Here is a 10,520-nt window from a genome sequence, read left to right on the forward strand (position 1 = left end):
CCTTAAGAGAGACAGGGAGAGTTTTGGACAAGAGACAGCTGTGTCATCCTCTCCACGCAGGGTGGAATTCCTGAGCTGACCAGTGGAATCTCTTCGTTATTGTTGCCTTTTGTTCAGGATTTCTCTCCCTTTGCAACTCCTGCCTCAGTGGCCTTTGGACCGTCTAGTCTTTACCTCTCTCCAAAGTCCTAGCTTCCTATTAGTCATCTAAACTGTGCAGATGTTTAGGTGTGCTCTCCATCTATTACCTCCCTCCTGAGTACCAAAATGTTGAGATCAGCTGAGGGACCTTCCCTGTTGGGGCCAGTGCTGTGGACCTTCAGATGAAGCTGTATGTCCCCAAACACCATCCAAATGATTTTGGAGCTACTGTGAGAGTTGTTTATGTTTCCTAGCCTCCTTATACATTCCTGCCGGTTTCAGTGTCCTACCTGTGTATCCTATAGCATCTGACAATGATGTGTCCCTGATTTTTGGTGTCACTGGGTTGTTCTTTCACCCTGTTATGTGGCCTTTCCCATCAGCAATCTCAGGAAAATGCTTCCTGGGAGTTAGTTTTTGCTCCTTAGCTCTCTGCTGCCTCCTCCTGAGTCCTAAAAGCAGAACCCTTCCCTTGTTTTACCCTGGAGTTTTTTTTTTTTTCCTTCCTGAGTACTAAGCACCCACCAAGATGACCCACCCTTTCCACTTTCATTCCTTTCTTTTCCCATTCAGCAAATATTTATTGAGGATATTCTATGTGCCAAAAACTGTACAAGGCCCTGGAGCACAAAGTTGGACAAACTTAGTCCCTGTCTCCTAGGACCTCACTGTTCAAAGGGAAGAAAGACAGGTAAACAACAATTAGAATACTACATCTTGGGAAGCAGAGAAAAAGGCAGAAGAGGGGTGGAAGTGGGAGAAAAAATGTTGGCACCGCTGGAGGAGGTAGAAAAGGCTTCACTGGAATTTTGGCATTTGAATTGGTTTTTGAAGGATGGTCAGTAATGGATAGGTTGCTAGGGTCTTAGATTTATAGACTAGGAAGGATGGGAAGGATAATAGAATTACATTTTGGTTAATAATGAGCCATCCAGAATGTTAGAGGATAATGTCATAGATCATTAGATCATTTAAATTCATATCATCTTTGCCTTGAGGCTTAAATACTGGGGTCTTTTTATATCCCTGCTGCCTTGTATTTAAGCAGAAAAATACCCAGGAAAAATAAACACCAGAGTTTTCTGTTAAAGTTAGGCAAAAAAAAAAAATCCCTCATAAAAAAGAAAGAAATAGGGTTCCATAAATCTCTGTATGTTTTTGAAACCTGAGAGATTGTATGACCTGCCTCTCCTAAAAGATGAGGAATTTGATATTTTCATTCTTGTATTATTTGGAATTTCTGTACTGTATATGAAATAATAACTAAATACATTATACCCTGTTCCTGTTGCTGGTAGAAAAAATTAGCTCACTAACACTTCACCCCCCAGTTGTACTGTTTTTTCATTGGAGCGCTGCTCATCAAGATAACTGACAGTTTCAATTGTTCTCTGTAGAAGGTTGACACCCAGGCTGGGCATCCTGCCTGCGGGATAGCATTGGTTGAGGATGAATGGTAAGCTAACAAGCCTACCTACCTCCTTCCCCTGCTTTGCACCCCAGCATGAAATACGGTACATAGCATCTGGCTTAGTAATACAAACAGTGACATTGAAACTCTAGGGAAGATGAAGTAATTACATCCTTACCTGGATAAAAAACTGAAAATGGAGAATTCTCAGCCTATTGGTCAAAGGAGGGCATGTCTCATCATAGAGCATAGATATCCCTCTCTTGCAATATCTCTCTCTTTTTCAAAATCCTCACCTAAGGGTATATTTTTATTGATTTTAGAGAGAGAGAGAGGAAGAGAAAGCAATAGAGAAGGAAAGTGAGAGAAACATCAATTTGTTGCCTCCTGTATGTGCCCTGACTGGGGATAAAACCTGCAACCTAGGTATGTGCCCTCAATGGGAATCGAATCCCCAACCTTTTGGTGTACAGGACAATGCTCCAACTGACTGAGCCACACTGGCCAGGGCAAAATTTGCATTTTTTTAAAGATGAATATTGTAGTTGTACTTATTCAGCCATAAGAAACAGATATCCTGATTTACAATGGTTTAAAGAAGATAGGATTTTATTTTTCATATGCAAAGAAATCTGGTTGTGTTGGTTCAGTGGCTCAGAAATGTCAGGACCCATCATGACTGCAATTCTCCTGGCCTTTCTCTGTTGCCTATTGCCTCATGTTTGCAAGAACGCTGCCATAACTCTAGACCTCATGGTCATATTCAGGACATGAAGAGGGGGTGGTAATGGTTTTGGCCACATCTTTTTTTTTTTTTTCATTTTTGGAAAGCAAAAGTTTTCCAGAAGCTCTCCAGATAACTAACTTCCTCTTACATCTTTTTAGCCACAAATGGATTCATGGAGCCACCCCTAGTCATAAGGAGAGCTGATAAAGTAGGAACTGAATCCAATGCTTCTATGAACAACATTGAAAGGGCTGTTAGCAAGAAAGAGGCAGAGTTTGGATAGTGCAGGCAGTGACAGTGTCTGCAACAGATGGAGAAACATACCTATACTTAACACTGGTGGACAAAATATTTTAAAAAAAACCTCAGTGTTCATATGACACAAACAAGTTAATGCTAGATTATTATGTCAATTATTATGCTCAGTATTCTGGAAGAATTACAGCAGAGAAAATTAACCTAGTTTTGACACTCTAGGCACCTGCAGTTGGCTCTGGTAGTCAGGTAAGATCATCTCAGTGAGATTTACCTGCATTATGAGAGACAATATGAATTTTTACGTTATGATTCTAGCGCCTCATAGTAGAGCCATACAATACACCTGTATATTTGTCCTGAGACTTTCAAGAACCCACCAGTTTTTTCAAAAGCACTAGTCAGCAATGAACTAACATCAAAATGCAGGTATTGGTTCATTTACCACCTAAATGACTAATTCCCCACGTAACAGCTCACAGTGGGGATGATTCAAATTAGTGCCTTACCAAAATTATAAATCATTACATGTCATTATTATCCAAAATTTCTCACAAACAGTCAAAACCATACATGTTAAATTTGCAAAGGGAACAATGCCTACTGTGCCTTCTCCAAAATGTGTTTAGTGTCATCAGTAAAATATCAGATCATAGTTACCATAAGGATTTTCAGTATTTATTTAAGAAAATATTGAAGTAGATACATTTTTACTATTTTATTTTATTTAGAAGTGGTAAGAGGCTATTGTCCTCAGATATTGTTCTGCCTGATTGATGACCAGGCTGAGGATTGAGCTTTCTTTGTCTAAGAGGCTTGAAGCTCTCCATTTGTGAACCAAAGTTCTGCTTAAAATAAATAGCTGTAGGATTGCTGGGTTCAGGCCTTAATAGAAGTGATGGTGGCTTGGATATAGAAGAGAAGCAGAGTAAGGAGGATGAGGTGATTAACATTAGGGGAAAGGCCTGGGAATTGGGTCTAGGAGTTGCCCTTTCTCATTTCTCTCATCACTATTCCATTGTCTCCCTCAGACTTTGCTCTTTTTTATTTTTATTTTAAAAACACCCTGCCGCATGGACCACATTCTGGAAAAAGAAGTATGCTAAGTTGCCTGAGTACATATATCTTTTTTTTTTTTTCATTTTATTTATTTATTTTTTTATTGTTATTCAATTACAGTTGTATGCCTTTTCTCCCCATCCCTCCACCCCACCCCAGGTGAACCCACCTCCCTCCCCCCCCTCCACCCTCCCCCTTGGTTTTGTCCATGTGTCCTTTATAGTAGTTCCTGTAATCCCCTCTACCCACTGTCCCCACCCCCACCCCCCACCCCCGCCCTGGCTATTGTTAGATTGTTTTTAACTTCAATGTCTCTGGTTATATTTTGTTTGCTTTTTTCTTCTATTGCTTATGTTCCCATTAAAGGTGAGATCATATGGTATTTATCCCTCACTTCCTGCCTTATTTCACTTAGCATAATGCTCTCCAGTTTCATCCACGCTGTTGCAAAGGGTATAAGCTCCTTCTTTCTCTCTGCTGTGTAGAATTCCATTGTGTAAATATACCATAGTTTTTGGATCCACTCATTTGCTGATGGGCACTTAGGTTGCTTCCAGTACTTGGCTATTGTAAATTGTGCTGCTATGAACATTGGGGTGCACAGATTCTTTTGGATTGGTGTTTCAGTGTTCTTAGGGTATAATCCCAGCAGCGGAATTGCTGGGTCAAAGGGCAGTTCCATTTTTAGTTTTCTGAGGAAATTCCATACTGTTTTCCACAGTGGCCTCACCAGTCTGCATTCCCACCAACAGTGCACGAGGGTTCCCTTTTCTCCACATCCTCTCCAACATTTGTTTGTGGATTTGTTTATGTTGGCCATTCTGACTGGTGTGAGATGATACCTTATTGTGGTTTTAATTTGCATCTCTCTGATGGCTAGTGATGCTGAGCATCTTTTCATATGTCTCTGGGCCCTCTGTATGTCTTCCTTGGAGAAGTGTGTGTTCAAGTCCTTTGCCCATTTTTTAATTGGGTTGTTTGTCTTCCTGGAGTGCAGTTGTGTGAGTTCTTTATATATTTTGGAGATCAGGCCCTTGTCTGAGGTATCATTGGCAAATATGTTTTCCCATACTGTTGGTTCTCTTTGTAATTTGGTGCTGTTTTCTTTAACCATGCAGAAGCTTTTTATTTTGATGAGGTCCCATCTGTTTATTCTTTCCTTTATGTCCCTTGCTTTAGGGGATGTGTCTGTGAGGATGTTGCTGTGTGGAATGTCTGAGATTTTCTTGCCAATGTTATCCTCAAGGACTTTTATTGTGTTACGGCTTATATTTAAGTCTTTTATCCATCTTGAGTTTATTTTCGTGTATGGTGTAAGTTGGTGATCGAGTTTCATTTTTTTGCACGTAGCTGTCCAGATCTCCCAACACCATCTGTTGAAGAGGCTGTTTTTACTCCATTTTATGCTCCTGCCTCCTTTGTCAAATATTAATTGATCGTATAGACTTGAGTTTTTTTCTGGGCTCTCTATTCTGTTCCATTAGTCTATGTGCCTGTTTTTATGCCAGTACCAGGCTGTTTTGATTACAGTGGCCTTGTAATACAGTTTGATATCAGGTATTGTGATCCCTCCTGCTTTGTTCTTCTTTCTCAAAATTGCTGCTGCTATTCGAGGTCGTTTATGGTTCCATATGAATTTCTGCAATGTTTGTTCTATATCTGTGAAATATGTCATGGGTACTCTAATAGGGATTGCATTGAATCTATAAATTGCTTTGGGTAGTATGGCCATTTTGATGATGTTAATTCTTCCAATCCATGAATATGGTACATGCTTCCACTTGTTTGTATCTTCCTTAATTTCTTTCTTCAGTGTTGTGTAGTTTTCTGAGTACAGGTCTTTTACCTCCTTGGATAGGTTTATTCCTAGGTAATTTATTTTTCTTGTTGCTATATCAAATGGGATTTTTTTCCTGATTTCTGTTTCTGCAGTTTCGTTGCTGGTGTACAGGCATGCCTTTGATTTCTGAGTATTGACTCTGTATCCAGCTGTTTTGCCAAATTCATTTATTAGGTCGAGTAGTTTTTTGGTGGAGTCTATAGGGTTTTCCATGTACACTATCATGTCGTCTGCAAACAGTGACTGTTTCATTTACTCCTTTCCAATTTGGATGCCTTTTATTTCTTTTTCTTGTCTGATTGCTGTGGCTAGGACTTCCAATACTATGTTGAATAGGAGTGGTGAGAGAGGGCATCCTTGTCTTGTTCCTGATCTTAGTGGGAAAGCTCTAAGTTTTTGTCCATTGAGTGTGATGTTGGCTGTAGGTCTCTCATATATGGCCTTTATTATGTAGAGGACTGCTCCCTTTATTCCCACTTTGCTGAGTGTTTTTATCAGAAATGGGTGCTGTATCTTATCGAACGCTTTTTCCGCATCTATTGATATGATCATGTGATTTTTGTCTTTGCTGTTGTTGATGTGATTTATTATGTTTATTGATTTGCGAATATTGTACCATCCTTGCATCCCTGGTATGAATCCCACTTGGTCATGGTGGATGATCTTTTTAATATATTGCTGGATGCGGTTTGCTAATATTTTGTTGAGAATTTTAGCGTCTATATTCATCAGCGATATTGGCCTGAAGTTTTCTTTCTTCATTGTGTCTTTATCTGGTTTTGGGATTAGGATGATGTTGGCTTCATAAAAAGAGTTTGGGAGTCTTCCATCAGTTTGGATTTTTTCAAATATCTGTGAAGGATAGGGGTTAGCTCTTCCTTAAATGCTTTGTAGAAATCTCCTGTGAAACTATCTGGTCCAGGGCTTTTGTGTGATGGGAGTTTTTTGATGACTGCTTCAATTTCCTTTGCTGATATTGGTCTGTTCAGGTTTTTTGCTTCTTCTTCATTCAGTTTTGGAAGATTATATTTTTCTAGAAATATGTCCATTTCATCTAGGTTTTCAAATTTCTTAGCATACAGTTCTTCATAGTAATTTCTTATGATCCTTTGTATTTCTGTGGTATCAGTTGTAATCTGTCCACTTTCATTTCTAATTCTGTTTATTTGGATCCTCTCTCTTTTCTTCTTGATGAGCCTACTTAAAGGCTTGTCGATTTTGTTTATCTTTTCAAAGAACCAGCTCCTGGATTCATTGATCCTTACAATTGTGCTTTTAGTCTCTATGTCATTTAATTCTGCTCTGATCTTGGTTATTTCCTTCCTTCTGCTTGCTCTGGGCTATCTTTGTTGTTGTTCCTCCAGTTCTTGTAGGCATAGGGTTAGGTTGTTTGTTTGAACTGTTTCTAACTTCTTAAGGTAGGCCTGTATTGCTATGAACTTCCCTCTCAGGACTGCCTTTGCTGTGTCCCATAGGTTTTGGGTTGTTGTGAGTTCGTTTTCATTTGTTTCCAGGAAGTTTTTGATTTCTTCCCTAATCTCGTTCTTGACCCATTCATTGTTTAATAGCATGCTATTCAGTCTCCATGATTTTGAGTGTTTTGGGTTTTTACCCTTGGGGTTGGTTTATAGTTTCAGACCCTTGTGGTCAGAGAAAATGCTTGATATGATTTCAATTTTCTTGAATTTGTTGAGGCTTCATTTGTGTCCTATCATGTGGTCTATCTTTGAAAAAGTTCCATGGACGCTTGAAAAGAATGTGTATTTTGCTTCTTTGGGATGAAAAGCTCTGTATATATCAGTTAAATCCATTTCCTCTAGGGTATTGTTAAGTGACACAATATCTTTGTTGATCTTTTGTTTGGAAGACCTGTCCATTTTTGATAGTGGGGTGTTAAAGTCCCTACTATAATTGTGTTGCTGTCAATATCTTTCTTGAAATCCTCCAAGATTTTCTTTATGTATTTGGGTGCTCCTATGTTGGGTGCATATATATTTACAATGTTTATGTCTTCTTGGTGGATTCTTCCTTTGAGTATTATGAAGTGACCTTCTGGGTCTCTCTTTATGGCCCTTCTTTGGAAGTCTATTTTGTCTGATATGAGTATTGCTACCCCTGCTTTTTTTTCCTGTCCGTTTGCTTGGAAAATTTGTTTCCAGCCCTTCACTTTCAGTCTGTGTAAGTCTTTTGTCCTGAGATGGGTCTCTTGTAGGCAGCATATGTGTGGGTCATGTTTTCTTATCCATTCAGCTATTCTGTGTCTTTTGATTGGAGCATTTAATCCATTTACGTTTAAGGTTATTATCGATAGGTAGTTATTCATTGCCATTATTTCTTACCTGTGTTCCTCTGTCTTTCTCTTTTCCTTCCTTTCCTTAAAGCAGTCCCTTTAGCATCTCTTGCAGAGCTGGTTTGGTGGAGCTGTATTCTTTTAGACTTCTTTTGTCTGGGAAACTCTTTATTTGGCCTTCTATTTTGATTGAGAGCCTTGCTGGGTAAAGTAGTCTTGGTTGCAGGCCTCTGGTTCTCATTACTTGGAATATTTTTTGCCATTCTCTTCTGGCTTGGAGCGTTTCCATTGAGAAGTCAGTTGCTAACCTTATTGGGGCTCCCTTGTACATTACTTCCTTTTTCTCCCTTGCTGCCTTTAAGATCCTGTCTTTGTCTTGTTAATTTGCCATTTTAATTATGATGTGTCTTGCAGTGGGTCTCTTTGGGCTCCTCTTGCTTGGGACTCTCTGTGATTCCTGGATTTGGGTGACTTTTTCTCTCCTCAGATTAGGGAAATTTTCCATCATTACTTTTTCAAACAGGTTTTCTATCCCTTGCTCTTCTTCTTCTCCTTCTGGTATTCCTATTATACGGATATTGTTACGTTTCATGTTGTCCTGCATTTCCCTTATTGCCTCTTCATTCTTTCTGAGCCTCTTTTCCTTTTCTTGCTCTTTCTGGGTGTTTTTTTCTACTTTGTCCTCCAGCTCGCTGATCCGATCCTCTGCTTCATCAAGTCTGCTTTTTATTCCTTCTACTATGTTCTTCAATTCAGAAATTGTATTCTTCATTTCCTCTTGGCTCTTGTTGATATTTTCTATTTCCTTTTTCATGTTGATATATTTTGCAGTGAGTTCATGGTAGTTTCCTTGTAGTTTCTGGTAGTTCTTTTTGAGCTCAGAGAGCTCAGTGAGCTTCCTGATGACCATTGCTTTGAACTCAGTATCTGATAGTTGACTTGCCTCTTTCTCGGTTAGCATTCTTTCTGAGACTTCCTCCTTTCCTTTCATTTGGGAATTGTTTCTTTGTCTTCCCATTGTTTGTGAGGCTCTTCTTGTTGGCCTCTGCTTCTTAAATTACTCTATTCTGACTCCCTGGGTTTATGATATGAACTTCTATGGTAGAATGCCAATGGGATTCGGTGGTGCTGTCTCCTTAATCTCCTGTGCTCACTGGTCTTGAGCTGATGTTTATGGGTTTAACACGGTCTAACTCTAGTCTTTTCAGCACTCCAGGTTTTGTTGTCTCACCTGTGGGAAAAAGAGAAAGGGGGGAAGAAAGAAAAGAAAAAAACAAAAAGAAAAACAAAACAAAGATGGGAAGGAGGGAAAAAGGAAGTAGAAAAGGAGGAATGGAAGGAAGGAGGGAAGAAGGAATAAAGAAAGATCGGAGGCAAGATAAGAAGGAATTTTAACAAAAATTAAAACATAGAAATAGATAAAAGAAGGCAGGAAGAAGACATAAAAATGGTAAAGGATGGGAGGAAGAAGGAATGAATAAAAAAATAAAGAATGGAAGAAGGAATTCAGGGGGAAAGGAAAAAAAAAGAAGAGAAAAAAAAAATTAAAAAAAAATCTTCTGCTGGCTTTAAACCGGTCAGGTTAGTTCTGCTGGTGTCCTGTCTGTGCAACGGGAGGGTGTGGTTGGAAGGATTGGTTTCACTTTTCTCCCTTCCTGGGTCACACTCTTCACTGTTTTTCAGCCTGCAGACTCTCCTGTCACTGCAGCTCCCCTCTGCTGGGTGTTCTGCCTTTGTCCTAGAGAGCTAGTAGGCCCTGCAGGGTGCGCAAGTGTTTGGTAGGCGTTGTAGGTGTGGTCCTTGGCAGGCAATCAGGCCGTTGAGTTGATCAGCCAATCCAGCAGCTTTGTTCCTGGTACGCGCAAGTGGCGGCTCCAGCCGGGAGGTGTGCGCGTGCGCAGCAGGGGGATCCAGCCGCTTTGGGTTTGTGACGCTCTCAAGCAGCTTTGTGCTTGGGGCGCACAGCCGGCTGATCCAGCCGCCTGGGCCTGGGTCGCTCGCGAGCTGGCGGCGGATTCAGCCGCCTTGGGGTTAGGACGCTCGCAAGTGGCTTTGTGCTTGGAAAACACGCATCCAGCTGGCCCTGTGCTTGGGGGGCCAATCCAGCTGCCCCGGGCTTGAGTCTCTCGGGCAGGCGGGGCCGCCCTGGGACTGAATCACGGGGCACTCGGTTCCGAGGTTTTGGGCCTGTGCGTGGAGCAGCTAGCCTCTGCTCCAGATGATCTCGGAGGTTTCAGGTGTGGGCGCCCCTCTGGGGTTTCGTGTATGGGCCCCAGTTCGCTAATCTGCGCGTGCGCACGACCGGACCTCAGGTGAGCGCAGGTGAGCGCTGTGGCTCCGGTGCTGCTTATCCCCTGCTCGCAGTCCAGGGGCGGAGGGGGGAGGGGCGCCAGGGGCCTCGGCTGCTACCAAGAGATCTCTAACTAGCCCCTGAGTGTCTCTATTTTCTTTTTCTTTTTGAGAAATTCCTCCTTTTCAAGCCCCCCTGGTCCAATCAAGCACCTGGCTGCTCACAGCTCAGCCTGGCCCTCTCCCAAGACTCCTGCAGCAGCCCCTGCGCCTGGGCTGGCGCTTCTGCCGCCCTTGTACCACGCAGTCCCGGGTCCCGGGGACCTTATTGTCCTTGAGCACTCTTCTTACCGTCAGATCTTTCAATGTCCTCTATCTTTGGTCTCTGATCTTCGTATATGCTGGAATACTGTTGGCTGTTCGCTCTGCTCCTCAGATCAGCTAGGTATTTCCCTGGCGTTGAGGGGAAGTGGACTCCACTCCCACCTATGTTGCCGCCATCTTCGCA

Source organism: Desmodus rotundus, chromosome 12 (assembly GCF_022682495.2).
Source record: "Desmodus rotundus isolate HL8 chromosome 12, HLdesRot8A.1, whole genome shotgun sequence".
Classification (NCBI taxonomy): domain Eukaryota; kingdom Metazoa; phylum Chordata; class Mammalia; order Chiroptera; family Phyllostomidae; genus Desmodus; species Desmodus rotundus.